At 34.6% G+C, this 22,488-nt stretch overlaps 2 protein-coding genes across 8 annotated transcripts in view; both read left to right on the top strand.

Moving 5' to 3' along the window:
* Positions 1-22,488, top strand: part of LOC122566343 (neurocalcin homolog) — a 76,447-nt gene that overhangs the window by 18,438 nt on the left and 35,521 nt on the right. The window lies entirely within an intron of this gene.
* Positions 1-22,488, top strand: part of LOC122566342 (neuronal calcium sensor 2) — a 70,634-nt gene that overhangs the window by 18,415 nt on the left and 29,731 nt on the right. For 2 of the 7 annotated variants that reach the window (XM_043723462.1, XM_043723460.1), the window contains exon 2: positions 5,125-5,170. The gene's annotated coding sequence lies outside the window, so the exon portion shown is untranslated. Of the gene's footprint in view, positions 1-5,124; positions 5,171-20,113; positions 20,238-20,916; positions 21,176-21,416; positions 21,555-21,706; positions 21,802-22,488 lie in introns of those variants that run through there. The other 5 variants (XM_043723456.1, XM_043723457.1, XM_043723458.1 and 2 more) reach the window with 5 other exon arrangements.

Consider the following 22,488-nt stretch of genomic DNA (forward strand, 5'->3'; position numbering starts at 1 on the left):
GCGATTAATTGGATATACAACTCCTTAAGAAATTTCGGAAATTCGAAGAAATATAAGAATATAATATTCTTACCGTAATTGTAGGTTTGACGACATAAATGATCTCACAAGGAAGATTAATTTTGCATACGTTATATCTTCCATCTTTCTCGCTGAAGTTAAAACAGGCTAAACGTTAATTTCGTTTTATACTCGACGAAAAGTTTACTACGCGAAACTATAGTTAACGTTACTCGCTGTAATTAAACTTCAATTATACCACATTGCCACGTTTTTACGCCCTATTTGGGCGTGGGCTGTAAGTACTTACTTTCATCGCTTTGGTTTGTATTAGGCGTCGTTAATGAAACAGTTGATGAATTACTCCTCGAACTGAAATTTCAAAGAACTTGCATTAAATTTCATTTATCAAATGTCCAGATTTCCGTGAAAATAATAGAACGTTATTTTGCAATATATCTCTCTCTATATATATCTATATATCGTTCGTTAATGTTTGAATAAAAATCGACTATAATTAACTAGGCTTTTTAAGTGTTTACTTCCGTTTTACTTCATGGTCGAAAACTGGAGATTCTTCGATAGGCAGTTGAACGGGAAATTTGCTAAGTAAGGCCAATTTAGAAGACTCTTTGAGATACGACAACCATTTTTAACGAGCTAAAATAGTTTGTTCTAAAATTTGACTAATCTAAAAGCGTTCATAATTATATTTATGAGAAACTGATCATTAGTTTGAGAATCTCTATATAACGTCAGTCATATAATAAATAATAAAAGCCAACATTAATTGTAAAAAGAAAACTGCAGGTTTTTTTCATTTTCATTAAAGTATGATTTTTCTTTTCACGTTCAGTCTCATTCTCCGTGTCCCTCGCTTAGATTATTTCCGAGAATTGGAGACGATGACGAAGCCGATATTAACGGGACATTATTGTAATTCTGTTCAGACAAACACCGCTACATGCAGACATTACAATGACCATGCATGCGTTATAGCTTATCGGTCATTTTCATTAAGAACGCTTTGTTTGACTGACACGGTACGTATCTGAAGCTGTCAAAACACAAACAGTTTGACCAAGTTAGCTTTAGCAGTCAGCTGCGTGAACGAACCAAAAGAGACAATCAATGCCGAGGGAAATACGACGCCTTGCGTTCTATAATACAGGGTGTTTTACCCTCAATCGAATAGCTGAACGTCTCTCTGGAATATTTTTAAATTACTTCAATCGATACTGAGAAACAGTTTTAAAACAATCTGAGCTGTGTCAAAGGAGGGATATTGTGGAAAAATAATTTCTTTTAACACATTCGCCGCTGCTACACTTGTAACTGCACATTCTCTTTTGTCACAGAAGCAAAGGCGATCTTAAAAAAATGAAAGAAGACCTTGGAAGGACAATTTTCTTCGTAAAATTCTTCCTTCCAAACCATTTAGGCATTAAACATTTCCCAGTATCATTAAAAATAAAGGGAGATACTTAATTGTTCCCTTAAGGATGCCAAATCCTATTTATATAATATAACATTATACAGAACATGTAGAAATTCTTCGCGTTATAGCGGGGTATCGAACGCGATCGTACGATAACTTTGTTCGAACGAAATTGTCACGATAGCGTTAGAAACCCACAGAATGGCGCTATAAACCAGCCTTAATTCGAACGTTCCTTTGAGATACCATAAACTAGTATCATCACTTTTCGGATCGATATAATATTTTATTAACGAAACTCTACCAGGTGAACACAACGCTGGTTAAACACTTTGTAGTCCAAGCGTAAGTGATCGTAATGGTGCTACAGTGCACATCCTCGAGTGCATAGGGAATAAATGGGTGGATGAGTTACTGTCATCGTTTCCTCCTTTGTTTCGTGCTATTGTCATATTCCACGCCTGGAAAAGCCAGACGCAATTCAATTAATAACATCGGTGAAATTTTACGAGTCACAAGTTACATGTTACAGAAAAGATCCTGATACACATATACGAAAAGAGTTTAAGTATGAGAATGTACGCAGTTCAAAACAATCAGAGTTACGATCAAAAGAGACGATAAAAATTTCGAGATTTGGTTTGGTAAAAAATAAAAATGCAGACCGTCTAAGGCTTCGTTCATTTACTTTTGATTCTCAAAGGAAAAATCGAATAAGAGGCTGCTCTGCCGGGCACAATAAATCTCAAATCGCACAGGCATTTCCGCCGACGACGATTTATTTCATGGCAATTTACTTTATCCCGTGTGTTCTTCCAACCATGTGCCGTCACGGTCACAGCCACAAAATTAGAGCCCTTCGCTTGATGCTTCACTCGATTACAAAACCAGTGACTTTTTCTCTTTTAAATACTTCCCAGCGTAGTCACGTGCATTCGGCACACGCCTCTCCTCGTCATATACGTATAAAAATAATTCTATCCGACTCTTTCTTCTCTCCCGATAGCTTTTACGTTGTGGAATTTAAAATTTACGAGAAAACTAATTAAGCCATACAAATACGAAATGGCTTTAGCGTACATATAGGATTACATATACACGTGTTCGTAATTAATATACGCTGGCCTGTAAAAATATCCGAGCAAACAGTTTTCGTACTCCTTTCCGTAAAAATGAAAACTAAAAGAATTTTAATTTATCCCAGCTAAGCTTGAGTAAATTTTATTTCGAATAAAGATAACAAATGGCAATTTGAAACAACAAGTCATTTCGACTATATACTTCGATTTATGAATAGTGCTATTGAAACAGTGTAATCAGAAATATACCTTTAATACTGTAAGCAAGATTCACAACATCCGACATTTATCCTTTCGTAATAAAGGTACAAATAAATGATAAGCCTGGACCTAATAGGGAATTTGGGAAAACGGGGAAGAGGAATATGGCCTGAAACAGTGAATTTGAGATATTATGTATTTTCTTGGTTATCCAGTAACGAAGGAGTATTTATAATTTATAAAGGTGTCGCAATGTAAATTAAAGAATTAGATAGATGAAATTCTTTTCGTAATGGTCGGACAAGTCGACACTGATATAAATTCTTATATAAATTCTTTCCCTTATACCAGTTTTAAAAAGAATTTGCGAGAATATTACTGCCTAGACCCTTAGCCAACGAAGACAGTACTAGAAAATGGTTTTAAGAACTCAATTCTTCTATAATATATTGCGGTGTTTGAAACTTTATTAAGAATTCGATTATTTCATCTATAATAAGTACAAATAATTAATGTTTAATAAAGTTTATACTTTTCATTTGATTAAAACCTAAGTTGAACTATTTCATGTAACTGTACAATTGGAGAAAATTGTGTAATTAATCCTTTTCTGGATTTGCGAGGAGATAGAAGAGAAAATGAGCAGTCGTCACAGTAGAGTTCTCCATTGTGCGCCCGGCACTTTTATGAACCAGAATGAGATCGTAGCAAAGAACTTTATTGAATTTAAATGAATTCATTTATATGCTAATTGACGAGGGAGTGTAAGCTAAGACTGAAGTTGCTGGAATTTCGGTTGTCTAAAAGAATCTTTAAAAAATTATTACACGTAACCTGAAATTTAGTAGCTTAATTCTTAATTCTCTAGTTGTATAATAATTTTGTGAGTTCCATACGTCCACTATAACTTTTCGAAGATTTGTTTTTAAGATTTGCAGGCCAGAACGTTAAGTGATTTTATGGGATGATTCAGCGCTGACAACGTTCGAGCCTCTCACAATCAGCGGTTCGACGAAACACATAATTTTAGCTGCCTAATGTGTTAGCACACATTGCTAACACGGTTTCTGAACGAGAATATCGAACTATTTTCGAGTGAAAGCAGATTGTTCATAGTTTTATATCTTGAAGAATTTGAAACTAATCTGTCAAGGTTTCGGTCATTATTGTTACCTAGTTTTCGTGTTCTACCACTCTCAGAACGTGCTGTACCCTCAAGGTCGCGATTATCGTGTTTTCAGATAAAACCATTCAATTGTTATTTGAAATATTTTTCAGCATCATCGACAATTTCAAAACTATTCGTGATGTTGGATGGATTTAAATGAAATACCCTGTATCTTCAACATAATTTTAGTATAATTTTAAACAATCCGGGAAAGTATTGGTCTTTGCATTGTTTTATTAAAAAAGTTAATCGAACACGCCATGAGCAAATATTTCTATACAGATCTCTGTATAATTTTACAAATTGAAAAACAAACTCCGATTCAACTGAATTTCAGTTGAAATTACTCGTTGGCACTAATTAACTAGTTATCGAAGCACGTTAAGATAATTTGTCACTGTACGGCATGTCGCGTACGTTTCCTTCCGGTATTGGAATCGATTTCGGAGTTTAATTAACGAAGCTAGTTTGAATTCGGCTACAATTGATCTTGCCATGTATCACGGCCGTAACGACAGTCTTTTAATGAATAAAATTATGGCAAAGAATTTTTTAAACCCGCAACCAATTTCTGCGATTCGTCGTCTGAATGTACAACTAGATGCAGTGTGTATTTTAAGTATGAAATGGAGAAACATGTGATTGCAAAATATGTGGAAAAGAGTCAGCATGTCAGCTACTTTACCGTTGTAAAAAGCTAGCGGAAAGAGGAACATATCCGCACGAGTGGTTCCATCAGTGAGCAGCGCTTTGCTGTGGAATACGCGAGATTTTTCATGAAAGAGCACGTACTACGTCTAATATGAGGAGCGTTAGATGGAGTAATAGTTGATGACCAACGAACGAGTGTTTTGCTTATGGTAAATTAAAAGCCTACCGCAGTGTATACACGTGTGCTATCTATTCGGAATTTAAATTAATATAATCTAGTTTAACCATCTACATAGCTAGATACTTTGGCCTAATTTCAATTTGTCACTCCTCAATTTTTAGAAGAATATCCACGTCACTTTCTAAAGTAATTCTACGAAATTGAAAATATTTATATCGTTAATTTGCTAGAAAAAAGTGACACAGTTGGGAATCTATTCCCTAATCTAATCTGTTCCATTTTTATTTCGTTTCACAAGTTATAATTAAATTGCGGATATTTATGAAAACTCATATTTTTATAAATATGATTTAAAAAATGGATGCTTTGATACATCGGATAAATTGACATACTTTGTTTATTTCAGGTGTGCGGCTCAATACTGGCAGAATACGAGCAGAAAACTCAACAAGGTAGGAGATCATGCAATTTAATATTTCAAACTTTTCGTCATGATAATTACACTTCATAATTTAATATTTAAGTACGATATATACGAGCGTGAAGTTGCGAAATATTTTACGCCGTCGTGTTTCGTTACTCCGGCTGCAAAATTTATTTATTTCATGCGTACAAAATTTTATACACACGCGTAATAATCGTTCATAGTCGTTAATCGTCATATATTCAAAGACTAAAAATAACATACACATGCAAAGCGGCTTTATTAATTGTGGTAGTGTAAAGCCACCGGAGAATTTTCAACTCTTTTTTTCTCAATATTCTTTGTTTTAATATAGAGCTTCGTTTAGTACAGAAAGCTGTTATAACGGAAGTTCGCATCTTGTGCTCGCTATGCATTTGGCCAGTAAGAGGTCAAGAAGCTCAATTTTTCGATTAATCGCTCTTACTGATCTGATTTATAAGTCCTTAGTTACCTTGGTAGCAAATACGTCATAACTTCACTACGTGTAGACTGTAGACACGTCATTGAGACGTAAAAGGATATTGATTTCTTAGTTCTCTTGTAACTGTGGCACATCAAAATCCAAATGTTATAATGAATTAATTCTCGCCTCTATTCACCGTAACCGCATCGTCACATCTGTACACATCATATCCAGAACTAACGTCATTCCACGTGATGTTTACACGCATACGTGGATATGAATGCTGGGTACCTAATGAGGACATGTGCGATTGAGTTTATGTCTCTAAAACAAAATATACGGACGTAGAATAAACAGTTAAGTGAAAAGTATTGATTTCAACGTAATGATAATAATAATTTAACGACTCAATTCAGTTAAGATTGAAATTTTCTTGCTTTATGAAGTTATATATTTTGCTCTTTAGTACGTAGTAGTAAATACAAAGTTACTTTTTCACATTTTCCATATTCTGTGTGAAACATGGAAAGCAAGATAATATAATATAATATAATATAAGGTAGTATAATATTCATAATACAGAGGAATGGGTGTGTATGTATAATGTATATATGTTAAAACATGTGTATGAAATTAATGATAAACCAGCGAAAGATGAAACGGCGTATATGCAGATTGCATAAAAGAATTATTTGATACACATTTGCAACAAATATATGTTGATAGGATGTGAGTAATATTTAGAATAGAAATGCTCGTTTCAGAATGATTAATCTCCACAATGTTTGCACGACGTTTTTCGAAGAAATAGAGCATACACGAAGTAACAAACGACGAGTTTCAAGAAAATTGGTCGATTTGAAAACAAAGTTCTCGACAACATCAAATGATACTAATTTGTCTTGTCGTACGTTCGTTGCCCGATTTTGTGACAAGTTTTATAAGACAGATATTTTGTTGACTACATCCTCCGTAAATGTTTTCATTCTACTTATTTTTACTCCTCCGCATTCCGCGCCATTCAAACGTACACAGAGAGACGAATTCTCATGCACAAGATCACCATAGTTATTCTAACACATCTACCGTGAATTTGCACGCGCTATCAACGTGTGTAATCCTATAATCGAGTAAAATGTATAAGCCCAATTATTTTCAATTCACTTGTCCGTATTTGTTTGAAAGCAATTTGAAATTCAAGTTGACCACTTGATCGATTACTATTGTGTTCTTTTCAATTATACTCAAAACGTTAAAGATATAAGAAAAGTGAAGGAAAAAAAAACTGAAATGACACGTTGGTACTAACGTTAAGTGGAAAAGTTTCAATCGTACGCTTGTATAATTAGTCTGAATATATTTTCTTCTTTATGACACGTTGCATAACTTTCTTTTCATGATTTAGTGTAGCTCGAAACTAGGACAAAGAAGTTCTTTCACACATCTAAAAATATTACAAATATTTTGGATGCTTGTTATCATTAGATTGCGGGTTTTTATGCATTTATGAAAAATTTGAAGATGCACATAATTTTTTTTTTTAAATTGTATTCATAAAAATGTGAAGTTACATATACATATACATATCAAATGTGAAGATACAATATTGGCACTGTAATTATGTTTTGGGCGTTTTTAGTTGGTCGTCTTTCATTAATTAGAACAACCACTAATGTTCTTCTGATTGTCTGGAATTATTTATAGCGCCTTTGTTAGAAACGATATATCGTTCCCTTTTGTTCCTGCTCGTTGTATAGTCTTTATTCGCGGAGAAGGAATAATGACGATAGAAAATTCGATTTGTTTCTCGAGCAACGAGGAAAAAGGTTGAGTAGAAGGAGAAAAGAGCCGCCGGTGTAAAGGTTAGGAATATGTCCGATGAGCGGCTCTTCGTGAAATAGTAAGCTAGGCACGAAGTTTGCCATCTCGTTTCGCCTCGTTTTTTGCCATTGTGCGCGCGTCACTTTCCTCGACTTGCCAGCGAAACACTCATTGTTGTTTGAGCTTTTTCTCGTAACCTTTGTGGAGGGCGGCCGGTGTACATAAGCATGTAGCACACTCCCTATAAGTATAATACGTGCAATCTTTCTGCTACGTAGCCCTCTCTGTGTTCTGCCTTCCTTTTATATCCTGTCACCTCTGCCTACACCCCTCTATCCTTCTTTTAGGCCCAACGTTCATCCTGTAAACCATCGAGTACGAGCCTGAGGTAGAGAGAGGTCTCCAGGTGGGCGGAGATCGATAGAACCGCGACCCAGCTTTACCCTAGCAGGCCGGGGAACCTGGTACTACTAGTTTCCGCGATTCCTATGTACGCGATCTTCGTGTGTACACTTATATTACCCTTCATGAGTATTTCGACACTTTCAAATTATTGCAAATATACATATATACAATAATACATATTTTGATCTAATTTTGGTTCCTGATCTCATCTTAGCTAGTTATACGTATTCTTGGTAGATGTTGACAGATAGTGGTATGTCGTATCAACGAAAACAACAATCGATATCTATTAGTATAAATAAAGAGATAATTAGTTGAATGTGAGTAAAACTTAAAGGATTTATAATAGAAACGATTCTTGTTAAAAATTACATGACTTTAGATCTCTGTTCAACGTTGCTTCGTCTTAATGTTTCTAGTCACATCCTAAAAGTTTATACATATTTTATGAAGCTTTAACTATTCATTGCGGGTAAACGTAAGACTAGAGCGATACAAATATATTTCTTATTTCAGTTTTTTAGCAGATCATTCTATCCAGTTATAAGAAGAAGTAAAGAATCAACGGTAGAGAAAATATGAGGGAGAAAATACCAATCTTCTGATCAAATTGTACCAGGTGTTCAAATATTTATGATAGTCTACACATATACAACCTAACAACGGTGTGTTACAAAATATAATTAGTGTTTCATACGCGATATGCTTTCTTAACCACCCTTCTGTTATGCTCTGCAAAATGCACCTTTGTTTTTGTGCTTAACCAATTATGTTATGTTTTACCGACGATTTTTTTCTTCGTTTATTTACACCTTTGCAACTCCGATCTTCCTATCGTTCAATGATTTTTTTAGATCGAAAGAAACTTTGTTTCTTAGCGAACTGATAGAAGTAAAAATTGTAATCAGAACTCAAACTATTCGAAATTAAGTGCCATGCAAAATTATCTATGTTTCGTTCTCGAAAACTGATAAAACTTGAAATTTGAGAAAAATATTTTACTGTGTTTTAGCAGTTTTGAACTATTAAACCGGTTTAATTTAATATAATAATTAAGGGTTCGTTTTTCGTTTTTTTTTAGAAAACGTATATTTGTTTCTACAATAACTTCTGTATCCAATTGCAGCGATTTTCTCGAATACTCACGTTTGTATCAAAATTATTATCATCCCTTCAGAAAAATTTAATAATAAGTTGGAACAATTAAATAATTCAGTTAGAAATAATTTCAATGAAAGAAATATAGCTATAGGTTGCCACGATTTCACGCACTACTTCGTCCCTATTTACACGATTCGAGAATATTCTTAATAAAAAAAACGTCCTCTTGAGCACGATCCTGCTCACCTCGCATGTTACTATAAAAGATAAAAACGAAAATATTTTATATTGTGATATTAAAACTAAAGCGCGCTATGATTATCTAAACCTTTTAAGGAAAACTAAACTATAGTAGCTTTGTGAAATTATATTTGTTGCTATTTAGTATATAATACAAAATCAGTCTTTCTTCTCGATTTGCACAAGTCATTTAATCATGCAAGAAGTTTACATTATGTAGAATAAAAGAAGAAGAAACATATTTTATGTTGTGTGACGTTTGTCCGTTTTAGAATAGTACCTACCACGAATGGGAAGTTGGCGAAGCAGGAAATGTTATTGTACATACAACCACCATCCTTCGTTTGTATTCTACGAGACTTTGCTGTTAAAATATTTACATTGCGTGCAATTGGTGCTGTTGTGTTTGGATATGCTAAAAGACTTAAGACCAAGTTTTAAAATAAAAATACGGTTGCTATTTCAAATGACCGATATATACATCTGTTTACAATACTGTGACGATCATGAAAATATAAATACGACTGACTAAATATACGACGATAGATCGATTACTTTAATATTATAAGTGTTTTATCAAAAATCTTTTTTTTTTTTTAGTTATTTCGTTAATATTCATTAATATTGGCTCAGTTCGGATTAACGATCGAAACGTGTTTAAGAATTAAAAGATTTGATAGTATTTAATATTTATACCACTTACTTTCAATGTTGTAACTCGGCATTCTCTTTTATTTCACATGCCTCGTTTATATCGTACAATTTTAACATTTGTCACAACGTCGATTTCACGAAATTTCATTAAGCTACCAAGCTGCTACTGCCGATTTGCCTAACGTGTGAATCATGTAATTAATATTTCTGCTTGATATGCAGAGTTTCTGCAGTTGTAGCAGCTGTCTTGGTAATTTAATTAACAATTACGTACGCTCTATATCACTCCCTAGTAACATTCACAGTAACTTAACGGTAAACGCAGTTATACAGAATGTTTTAGAATTAGTGGTATGGACCGAAACGAAGTTGCACCACGATCATTCTATGTGAGAAAATCGATCAAAAATGTGGAGTGACATTTTTCGTGTAGAGATTTTTTACAAATAAATTTAATTTATAACAGTTTTACTTCGCCAAATTCAATAAGAGGTACATTGATATATGTAAATGTTAAAAAATTGAAATTGTATAAGAACGAAAAGATTCTGAGATTTAGTGGAGCATACAGTGTGTAAAACTTTATTAGAATGTATTATATTTTACAATTATGTTCTACGTACGCCTGTAAGCGTTCTTCAGGGTATTTCCATTTTTCAAACGTTCCAATGCAAAAAGAATCTTCTCTTTGAGCGGTTCTCTACTCGTATTCTGCTCGCAGTACACAAGAAATTTGACTCCATAAGCAAAAATCCATCAATGTAAGTCTAGGGATCATATTGGCTATTTTACCATAACGATCGATACAGCAGGGATATTGGTAACGTTTCTGAACACAAATGCAATAAAAAACTAGTCTATAGTGTACTCTAGTATCGATGAATTTTCAACATCTGTTTATTCAAGAACAAAAGGAGCATAAGTATCTTTGTACGAAAAGATGTTGCTTTATTAGTATTTTCAACTTGCCTTTTCATGTAGATTCATCCACTTTTAAATTATTATATAATATCAATTCGGACACACCCTGTATATTATTCACTAGAGTACTGTACAAAATAAAAAGAAGATAATAATCGTTATTAATCCTTAATAGTTACGATATCTGCAAATGTTGTCCGATAAACTGTGTCGAAAATGTCGAAATAAAAGCACTCTTGAGTTATTCTTCATCAGCGACACGCACGCACTTGCGTGACCACTAGAATGTAATTAACTTCACCTTTTTATTACACGCTCGCACATATTTTTCGGTTTAAGGGCCGTAGCTTGCAACCTGTTTCTTCTTTAACACCTTTTATAGTTCCTTAAACTTTTCACGTGTTACTTGAACGTGGAAACATTACTTTGAATATTACCTTATGAAAATTTCGATGAAATAATGGTAAAATAACGAAGGATTAGAATTTCTTCTTAAAAAAATTAAAACATCTGTCACATTCTCGCGGGGATTAATATTACCAAAGACACTTGTGTATTTTTAGTAATGGCAAAAACAGAAGATTTGATAGTCATATTGACTGGTTTGGCAGCTGTAGCTTCAATATCGGAAACTTGTATATATTTCACTATGCTTAAGGAATAATTTTGGACAGGTTTTGATGGTATCAGCCAGATGTCGTAAAACTTGCGATATATATGTAATGTTATGCATATATTCACATTAGGATACGCCAAAGTGATATTAATGTTTTATGTAGAGACGTAACCGCTGGCTACAAAAATCGATAATTCTGGGTTTCGAGCTGTGTCGCGTGAGGTGCACTCGTTACACTATAACTATCATCAATCTCTCTTTTTTCCTTTCCATTTCAATCTGTTTTCTCCCCTTTCTTCCTCTGTCTCTCAGCTTCTTGCACAACCTAAAGGTAAAGTGTATGACGTTGGATATTCTTTTTTATTCTATTACATTGTCGTCTGATAAATTCTTCTTCGTTAGTAACGTTAGTATTTATACCAGATTAACCTAGGAAGTAACGTCCATTTTATGAACATTAAAACATATTAATTTGCTACAATCTTCCGCTACTTCGTTTAATCAGCTAATGCACGCTGCTTTCTATTACTTTCTCCCTACTAGTTCTCTATTCTGGGAGCTTTTTAATGTTAGTTTCATTAAAAAGGAATATGAGTTTTGATTTGAAAAGACCTTCGATGTATTTTGCTTTCACAAATGTGTCTATCTTTTATCCATTTAAATAATTTTACAACATCTTGAAAAACTGATAATTGAGATGTATCCGATAAATACAAAGAACGAGGAAGAGTTTTTCTAACCGGAGTTTTTAAACTGTATGAAGTTAACTTCCCATTTATTAATTTTCGTATTTTTTCTTCTTTTCCTGTTCCAAGTTGTTTTACGTTTGTTCTACATTGTTCCAAAGCGTTATTTCAATATCATATTTAGTTTAGGAAATAATTCGAAAAAACTGTACCCAGTAAGACAGTGGACGCTTCTCTTCAATTTGACAGCAATAATATAGAGGGTTCTTTTTTTTTGGAACATATGTACATCCTTGTATTCGTGTTCCGGTCTTCAAATTTTTTGTTCTGGCTGTTCTACAGACGAAGGTTCGTGCTAAAAAAGGAAAAACAACTCTTTACTGTATACTATTACTGTCAAAATAATGAGAAATGTTCAGTGTCTTATGTGTACAGTTTTTCCAAATTCGTTCCTAAACTAAATATGATATTGAAATAATATTTCGCAACAATATTTAAAACAACTAGAATAATCCAAAACAACTGTTACATGTTCGATTTTCAAGAAATAGGGAGCTGGTGAAATTTTCACTTGTTTGGAATTACTTCTGGGAATGTCTTTATTATTTTTATCATTTTAGGAATTTTCCGAGGTAAATCGTTATTTCTTTTTAAACGATGTATAACAAACGTAGAGTGACTTGGTACAACAAAAAAATTCGAGATTTGAAAATGAGGGGTAACTTCATACAGGCAAGTTTCTAAGGTTTCTTCTTTCTGGTTTTTCTTTTTTATGTTTCGAAATGAACTTAATGGCGTTGTTGATACATTCGCAAAGAGTAAAACCTCCTCGAAATAGAAATATTCCTGAATTTATCATCCTAAATTCTACTATTCAGGTACTGAGTAACAGCAGCATGGTCATCCGCTTCGAAGTCAAAGTGAACATCTGTGTCACTTGATGAGCGCTTTCAAAAGACGGAATTAAAGGTTGCGACGGAAGAGGTGGATGAAAAGCAGCATAAGCCAATAAGGGATCAAGCAATATTAATTAACGAATTTACATTGTTGGTGAATGTACACTGCTCGGACTAATTAGAAACTCGTTCTCCGATGCTACTTTGATTTCTATATCCATTTCTTGTATCTATTCATATTTTTCAACATTATGTTTTTCCCCCCCGTTTAGCAATAAATTTCATTCTTAATACTTCGGTAAATTCATTAAAACACCGTAATAGACTTCCTTTTAACTAGAATTCCTCAGAGAATACTGGATATAAAAAGTAAAAACTCAATATAATTAATTGAAGTAACGCAGTTTCATTTCGTACAAGCGAGATTGGATTAAGTTTTATTCTTAGATTTAATAATTGGAAAAAAGTACACCGCAAGTACATCTAGGAAGAGGTTAAGTAATTCCATTTTAACGAGCAGATACTCCCACCGCAAAGTGATAAATTGATTGATATGCTCGATAATGATTTTTTGACACCATTCAATGCTCTTCTGTCGCGTGAAAAAGATCTCATGTCCAGATTTCCCTCTATGCGATGAATTATGTAGTGATTCATGTCTAACTTCGTATCAGAGAAACTCTCATTGAATTACATTTCAATGGAAAATAATGATGTTATGTAAGAGAGAAAATGATAACGTGGAAATATAAAGTGAGATTAATAATATACAGCGTGGCTCTCATTTCTTTCCACAAAACCATGCAAGCATATTCTATGAGTAAAATAGTAGCATAATGCAATTTATCTAAAGTTTCCTAGTAAATTTTGTCACTTGTACTTTACAGACATTGAAGGATTAAATGATTGATGATCTACTATATTCGCTAAAATATTCTATGAAATTGTATGGTTCTGCAACGTAACATGGAATTTATAAGCCCGCAAATCCTGTATATTTAGGTCAGCGAGCTCGTCCGATTTTCAAAATTTGAAATGAAAAATTTATTTCAGTGTAATTTGCGATTTTTTGTATAATCACTTACTTAGTATAACTTACTTTGTATAATCACAGTTTTATTATATGGAAATAGTCAGTTTGTTCTTATTTTTAACAATCAGAAATTATTACAAATCGTTAATTATAGGACAAAGCTTTTATCTTCTTTAATCAAGATATACCTTTGCCAAAGAATATAACGCTTTTAAAAACTATGAAAAATGCAAAATTATTCTATACTAAACGCGAATACCGAACGTCTTTAACAATTTTAAATTCTTAATGAACTTTTGAACCTTTAAAGTTACGAATTTCCGATGAGTTTTAAAAGTTGTTGAAGTCTTAAAAGATTTAACTTTTTAAAGTCTTTTTAAACGAAAGCTTATATCGAAATCACTCGTTATTTTTTTCCTTGTTCTTTTTATTCAAATATTTTTATTAATTGAACCTTCTAACTTTCGAAAAGCATTAATTTGCTTGAAAAATCTTAACAATTGTAATGTTTAATTTTTATAGTCGTGTTTCATGTAAAAACAATTAATATTAAAGTGTCCAGTATTCTACTAAATGATTGTAAAATCTTTAATGGATCACAGTTAATTGCGTTAATCTCAACTTGGAGTTTGAAATGGTTTCACCGGGTCAATAGAGATAATCGTAAATACGATCGATGTACGGGCCGCCACATTGATGAAGCGATAAGTGAAAATTTGTGCACTCGTTAAAACGTAGAAATTGTACGAATAATATGACGTTATAGCGATTTCTCGCTCTAACAAATAATATTCGATATTCAATTAGATCGAAGCGTAATTTGAACATCATGTAAAAGAAAATAATTTATGAGTTTTACGAATGACGTGAGCGTATTTGCCAACCAAGAAAAGCATGTTTCAACGAGATGCATAAATTTATTAACGAGCTCGCGTGCTTCGACTAGTTGATGGAAAATTTCCATTGTGGAAATTGCGCACTGCGTCTTTCGTAGGAAAAAATTAAATCTTGCTGATTGGCCAACTCAACTGGAGAGAGTTACTTCCGAAAATGCACTAACGAGTTCTTTTTCACGATGAGCAGCCCACTCGTGCAATTATGGGCCGCGATTGGAGTCCTTGATCCTTTCTAGTCAATATGTCGCAAACAGTCTCTGGTCCAACCTAGAATAGGCAAACTACGATTCGCCTCGTAATGAGTAGCGCTGCTTGCTAACCAGTGATTGAATTTCAATGAAGTGACTAGAATGAAATTCTGTAGATATTATAGTTAAAGTATTTTACCTGAGTGGAATTATGAATCTTTTATTGAATATCTATTATTTCGGTAAAGCTAAATTGGATAGAATGAAATTTTATACATATGTATCTATCTAGACATAAAAAATAAAATTTTTCATATCTAATCTGTTTTCTATCTGTAATTAATCGATTAAGCAATTTCGGCTTGAAATAGCGTTCAATACAACATCGGATTCGGGGAAAAAGACTTATTGTGGAAATTCATAAAATAAGAACGAGTTGACAACAATGATCTTCTTTAATTGATATACGACACTTGTACGCGTAGCAGCTAGTTAACGGTAAGAGTTTGATGATATTGGTGACCGTGTGACACGTGAAGGGATTTTAGTTACCCTTTGAAATGCCGGGGGTCGTTGCAGGCATTATCCAACGTGCCGATCTTAATTTCTTCTTACGACCAGCGCGTCAAGGCTTTCACCTTCCTTGCAAGTGGATATACATAGGTATATTGTACGATTTCGTACGACACGCGACCTAAACTCGCGTTTCACCACGATATACACGAAAATAACCGGATTGTACACCACTCGATATGCATTTTTCGTGACGTCACGAGATTCATCTGTGCTTAAAACTTGGTATGTTCAACACTTAACGTCTGCAATTAACATACACGTTTATACAACACAAGCTGCTACAAACGCTTAAAATAATGAAGACGATCGATAATGTCAGGTTGTTATTGATTACGCACAATTTTAAAAGCGTGTTTCTCAATGGTGAATATATTGAGAGTTGAGAATCCTTCGTAATGGAATTTAGAAATTTCCTATTCATTTTTTAAATATAGAAACTACAATTACACGTTCTTTTTTACTGTAGAATGTTTTATCGTTTGTGCAGAACCATAGTGTTGTAGCTATAGAACATAGCTTGCATAATTTAATATCGTATCTGTGTTTCTTGTATTTCACACACTGTTTTAATGTGTGTTTACGACCCCACTGCGATGGAATTTATCGGTAATTCATCAATGCAAAGAATTTCACTTGAACTGTAGCACTTCTCGAAATTCTTGTTGAATTTATCGACAAGCATTCGAATCTCATACACGTATAGATTGTTACATTAACTCAGTTCAGTTCAAATATCTCCAGTATTTCAAGGAATAAACGAAAATATTGTAAAAATTCGTTTTATCGACCTGTGTCCGATATTAGGATTGACGGTAATGGAATAGCAGTTCCATAAATAAGAAAGATACGTTGATATTAAGGTTACTATAAATAAATATTTAAAAAGGAGTTTAATTGTTGTATTGATTTTCCTGTAAATTGAATTTAACTAATAATTATGTAAATTGGAAATGTACGAATTCATTACGAAAGTACGAGATTATTCGTATCGAGTTGAGAAATATTAAGTGAAAAACCGAGCGAAATCCGGAAAGTATTTTTCTTCGTACGAACGTTTTGGATTGCGAAAGATTCAGATACGCGAGATGAAGGACTCGATTCGGTGTTTGATTGCATTCAACATACCTGACTCTTCCGGATGACCGACAGATGCAGATCCATATTTATCTTAAAACTACAAGTAAAGCGATTTTTATTTAAATAAACTAATACTATAATTATAAGCTATTACATAGATATTTAAAAAATGCAATGCTACATTGAATAATTCCCTTCAGCGACTATGTCCCGTTTCTTCCCGGTTTTGAAAGTTCTCCTTATAAGCACTGTTAGAAATCAGTTTTATCGAATTAATCGTTATGATGATTGGCTGAGACAAGCAACCGGTAGTCATCGGTAATTGTGGCCACTAGTCAGAACCACTGATGGTCACGAGTAACCAAGTCTGCGGACAACCTTAAGACAATGCATCATTGAACTACTTGCGATCCCTGGGCAGACCGCAGACGTAACCAATCATCGTAACCACTAATGGTCGCGATTGATTTTGTTTTGAGCACTGGTCACAACGACCAATATGATCGTAAATTGCAAAACCAGTTAACATAAACCGTAGGGGAACAGTAGTTATCAACGACAGACACTTACAAAGGTTTCTCACTTAAGATTGTTAGGAGAACAATCTCGCTGCTGGTGATAGCCGTCCATTCTTTGCCACGTCAAGTTAAATGGTTTTTTAACTCCTGATAGTTTTGAAACAAATATAGAAATCGTTCTACAACTTTTTATAGGATTGTACGTATTGTAGGCACTTAATTCGGAAAGTTCTATCTCACACGGAACTATGAAGTTCTCATCTTAATTTCCTTTACAATGGAGCATTGCTCACCTCAATTACAACCAACTTGTTCGAAATTCAGCATCTTGTTCTTCTCTTTCACGTTTTACTGTACATTTCTGCAGCACAGTTATCCAAAAAATTTCTTCAGAAATTATTCCAATCAGTTAATAATCATCGCTTTCTCGTAGTTCTTAACGTCAAAGTTAGTTAATTTTAAATTAGAAACTTGCCAATTCATTTGAACATATTTAACTGTAACTTATTATTATTACTCTTAATAACAATAAGGTTTCTCGCAGAAATGGATCCTTGCAGGCAATTATTTAACATTATACTCGCTTATCTTCCAGTTCGATCATTAATTTGACACAGAGGATGCTGAGAAAGCTGTGGTGCGCTGTAATTGTTGTGATGTTCCGGTATGAGAGATTAATGGACTTGAGCGCAGAGTTGTAGAGAAAAATAGAATTTCTATATTATTATCAAGAGATACTTGATCGAAACTAAATTAAATGTAATGTCACGGCAAAGGAAATAGTCAATTTAATCGAAGATTACAATAAATTGATAAAAGAAGACAGTAAATTAATAAAGAATAATTCCGTTAAGAATACATTGAATTTTGTAACTGCTAATGCCTCGCTTCTAAAAGAAATAATGTATTTTAAATCATGTGGAAAATTTTATTCTACTCCATTTTTCGCCGAAAGCAGAATGTACGCTGGGCGGCACAGCGGTCAAATAGCTTTGGCTTTCACGATAATAGCTGCAGAGGCTATTTCATCGCGATTTTTGACAGTAAAGGTATTGAAAGATGCGTTAAGCACCAATAAACACAATAAGAATAAGATCAACTACAATAGACAGCTAAGCATCTATCTAAAAAATTTAGAGTACTTGGCATACTTTATATATGCGATTTTGCATTAAAGTTTCCGTGTTACTGGAACATTTAGCTAACCTGGCCGATATTTTCTTATGGATTTAAATCATTTTGGAAAATCTCAACAAATTTGCACCCTCAATTTTGCAAAAAAGAAAAAAAAACAAAAAAAAAGAAAGAAAAGAAAGGAAAGCGTCATATAACAAAACTTTATCCCATATCTTCACGTGAAATCATGATCTTATCGATTTCATCGTGTTTACTACGACATCTCATATATGAGAATCTTATAAAAACTCAAAGATGTTCAATGATAGCAGAGCTATAAAAGTTTTATATTGGCAAAGAAGATTTATTGGTTTAGAAGTATGTAGAGAAATGACAGTACGAATTTATCATTAACGCAACGAGCACGGTCTTTGTTCGTTTTTCAATGCTTCAATTTGCAGAACGAACAACGGATGCGTATACTTCTTGTGGTTGCTCTCAAAGCCAAAATCACGCATACATGTTATAGACAAAACGCACAATTTTCTTCCCTTCTTTCAGAGAATATAAAGAATGAGAAACAATAGCGGCTCTGTCCCAGTCGATTTCAGTATCCATGACCTGATTACTCGTACCTCGTATTGACGTTACCTACAGTTTTCACTAACGAGTCGTTAATCGATATTAGTACCATTTTATCGTTTTAAATTCACAGCATTCGAACAAGCGGTCTACCAGCTCAAAGCTGACTCGCTTTAATCGGTACTCATTCAATAAAGATTTATTGCTACGTTAAATTCTCATGCACAAAGGTACATTCATTCCAAGAATTTGCGAATTCTTCAGTCTTTAGCGAAGAGTGAAACGAGAATGTGTAATATCTCGAAATTTACTCGAAAGCGTATTTACATAAAAACATCCGCGTTTTAATTATATCATTGATTATGGGATTTTATATTTAATTCTGAGTGCATAAATGCTTTGTCAATTGCTTGTTTTACGCGACTGTATTATTTGTAAAACAAATTTGATAATTTAGTAATTTTCAAGTAATAAAAATTAGTAACAGGAAGTAGATATAAAGATGTAACAAGAAGGAGTTATGAATAATTATACACGTGGATGACTAGTATAAATATTATCTGTATACACGAAGAAAGAGCAATTTTCCAGGGTAAAATAAACGTCGCTAGCTTTACCTATTCATGGAAATGGAAAAACGCACTCCTAAATGTCAATACACTGTATGCGTTAAAAATTGAACGTCTATATATCGTATACACTAAAAGATGAACTCGTCATATCCATGAAAAGCATAGAAGTGAAAAATATAAAACGTGAAACTACGGATACTACACATTTGTCGTTCTTTGGTTACGTGCAGTTGATGAACGGTTCCACGAACAGTACTTTGTTTTTTTCTGTGACTGTTCTCCCGCCAAGAAATCAGTGTATGAGAATTTAAAATAAAACTGTATACGTAATGATGTAAACGGCGATGAGCACGTAACAGGAAGGAGAAAGATATAAAAAGGAGGAGAAGAAGGAAAAGAAGGTAACGAAGGAAGAAAACGGTAACATAGCGAGCAGCGCCGTCGGTGGTGGATGCGGTAGAGGTTAGAATAGCGGTGGGTCATGACGGTGGTGGAGGCCGCCGTTATGCTGTGGGTGGGATGCGCGAAGTTGGGACTGGGGGTTGGTGGGGAACGGACAAGGAAAAGGTGGGGGCCGGGTGGCAGCGGAGGCGGCTCGTTTAGCACGCAGGATCAGCTTCAGGGAGAACCTCGCTTCGTCTCTTTTACCTCGCGCTAGCTAGTAGCTCCGCCGCATTCGTACGTGCTACCAAAGACACGCGTTCGATAGAGTTGCGTATAGATCCATAGAGATTTCCTTTCAAATCGTTTCTGTGCGTCTATTTGTTCTTTCCCCTTCGTACTTTCTTCTCTCTACTCTTTCTCCTCTTTCCTCTACTTTACCTCTCGCTTTATCCATCCATCTCTTTCGTTTACCTTTCTTCTTTTATGCTTTTCCATTCACTCGTCTACAATTACTTCTCCCTTTTCATCTCCCTGTAATTCTAACTTTTTTTTATTATTATCAATCACTTTTCCTTCCTTCTCTCTCTCTCTCTCTCTCTCTCTCTCTCTCTCTCTCTCTCTGTCTGTCTGTCTGTCTGTCTGTCTCTTTCTCTGGCTGTAACGACACGTAAAATCAGGAATTATGGTTCGATCGCTATAAACGCGATCGATTTCTGTACGTATGAGCGTACAATGTCGATGAGTCGGAAGAAAGAACAACGATACAGACAGGAAGCGAGAGTGTTCGTTGTGTGTCCTCGACGATGATCGTCACCTAGAGAAGCGAGTACGCACGCTCGTTCACGGGGACAGAAAAATGAGGCGCGTCAGGACGTTCGTCGGAACAATCGACGCCGATGTTGTTGTCGTTAACGTACCTTCACAGACGGGTACAAAGGGAATAGAGTGAGAAAAGGGGAGAGATAAAGAGAGAGGGGGTGAGGGTGGGGGAGAGGTGGCGTCTAAGCCGCGGAGTACTACGGTTTAGGTTTGGGGTAGGGCGCGATAGTGGTATGGTTCCCGTTGACGTTCGAGTGCCAGGCTAATTGCCTTTGAGACTTGTGTAATTGTTCTTGAAATGGCGAGAAAGTGAACGAACAGGGCTGGTCCCTGGTGAAAAGAAGGGAAGAAAAGACGAAGGAACAGAGATAAAGGAAACCTCGAGTGTACTCCTAGCACTTTTACGAACAATTTCAGCTTCGAAGAATTCAGAATGTAGAACCATTCGGACTGTCGTAGTATCTAACGAAAATCGGGATGACTCTCGGTAAATTTGAATCTTCTTATCTTTTCTTATTTTCTTCCTTTCTTTTGTACGGGCTCCTGATCGTCGGAACGTTAGATCGGAAAGGAAAGATTGCCTGCCCGCGGCTTATCGACGATGCATAACCCTCCCGTGCTCTGTTTCTCCTTATTCCGTCTGCCCTCGATGTCGTCGCACATTGCCATAAATATCATTCAAATTACCGAAATAATATAATTGCCTTTTTTTAATTGATCGTTCACAGGATGCGTGAGTGTTTCACGTTAGCCGAGTCGTCGGTAAATTATGCGTGTACATAGAGGATAGCGGAGGGGATAGGCGAGAAGAGTGGAGACCAAGTGTCGTAGAAACTAGAATTCGGTCGTGTGTTGTGAAAAAAAAGGTGGGTGTCTTTGAAAACTGCAGAAAAAAGCTACTCTCATCGGTTCGTCAGATTCGTTATTGCATTACTCACTGGCCACAGTTTTAATTCGCGTGCACAAGTTCGCGTTTTTACGTACGCACTTTACCATTTTATCGTGTTATCTCCACAAGGGTCTGAAGTACCACGAAAGAGAGAAGCCTGGAATTGCCACGAAACAGCAACAAGGTCTCGTGCGTCGTAAAACTGCCTACGTAGATCGTAGCCGGTAAGATGATTCAAATTATTTCCAACGGCTTGCAAAGCAACAGACTACAAGACGAACCTACCGCTTTAACGTATGAAATGTCATCGGGTGAAACGAAAGTAATTGTGTATTCATTCCATTGTTACTTTGATTGCTTCGCCTAACCACTATTGGTTACCCAGGAAAGATTTGTATTTTTAATTATTTTTACAAAAGTATAAATTTGATATTAATTAATTGTTTATTAGAAAAATTGAATTGTATATAAAGAAAACAGTATTGATATAATACACATATCCATTTTATATTATCACATATCTATATTTTTATATTTATTGCCTCATTAAACATTTCTGTAATGAAATATGTTAGATAGAAATTGTCACTCATTCTTGTATCTAGCAATAAAAACTGATGTTATCGTACAAGAGATACATTCGTATTATGAATATTTCATCGTCACGCATATGTATCGTAGCTTGTTTGATTATTTCTCTACGAAGCATGCCTTTTTAAACAATCTTCTTTTAACTATGCAGATTGTACCATGATTATGCATAATAATACCCTTTTACTTATAAGAGGGTGGCGACGAGCCTAAAGTATATATTTGCTCGCAAAGCCGTTGCAATTCTAAATAGATCGATATATTACTTTGAAGAAAGTCGAGGCGTTGCTAGTTCGATTATTGTAGTATAACCGAATTCT

Source organism: Bombus pyrosoma, linkage group LG3 (genome assembly GCF_014825855.1).
Source record: "Bombus pyrosoma isolate SC7728 linkage group LG3, ASM1482585v1, whole genome shotgun sequence".
NCBI lineage: Eukaryota > Metazoa > Arthropoda > Insecta > Hymenoptera > Apidae > Bombus > Bombus pyrosoma.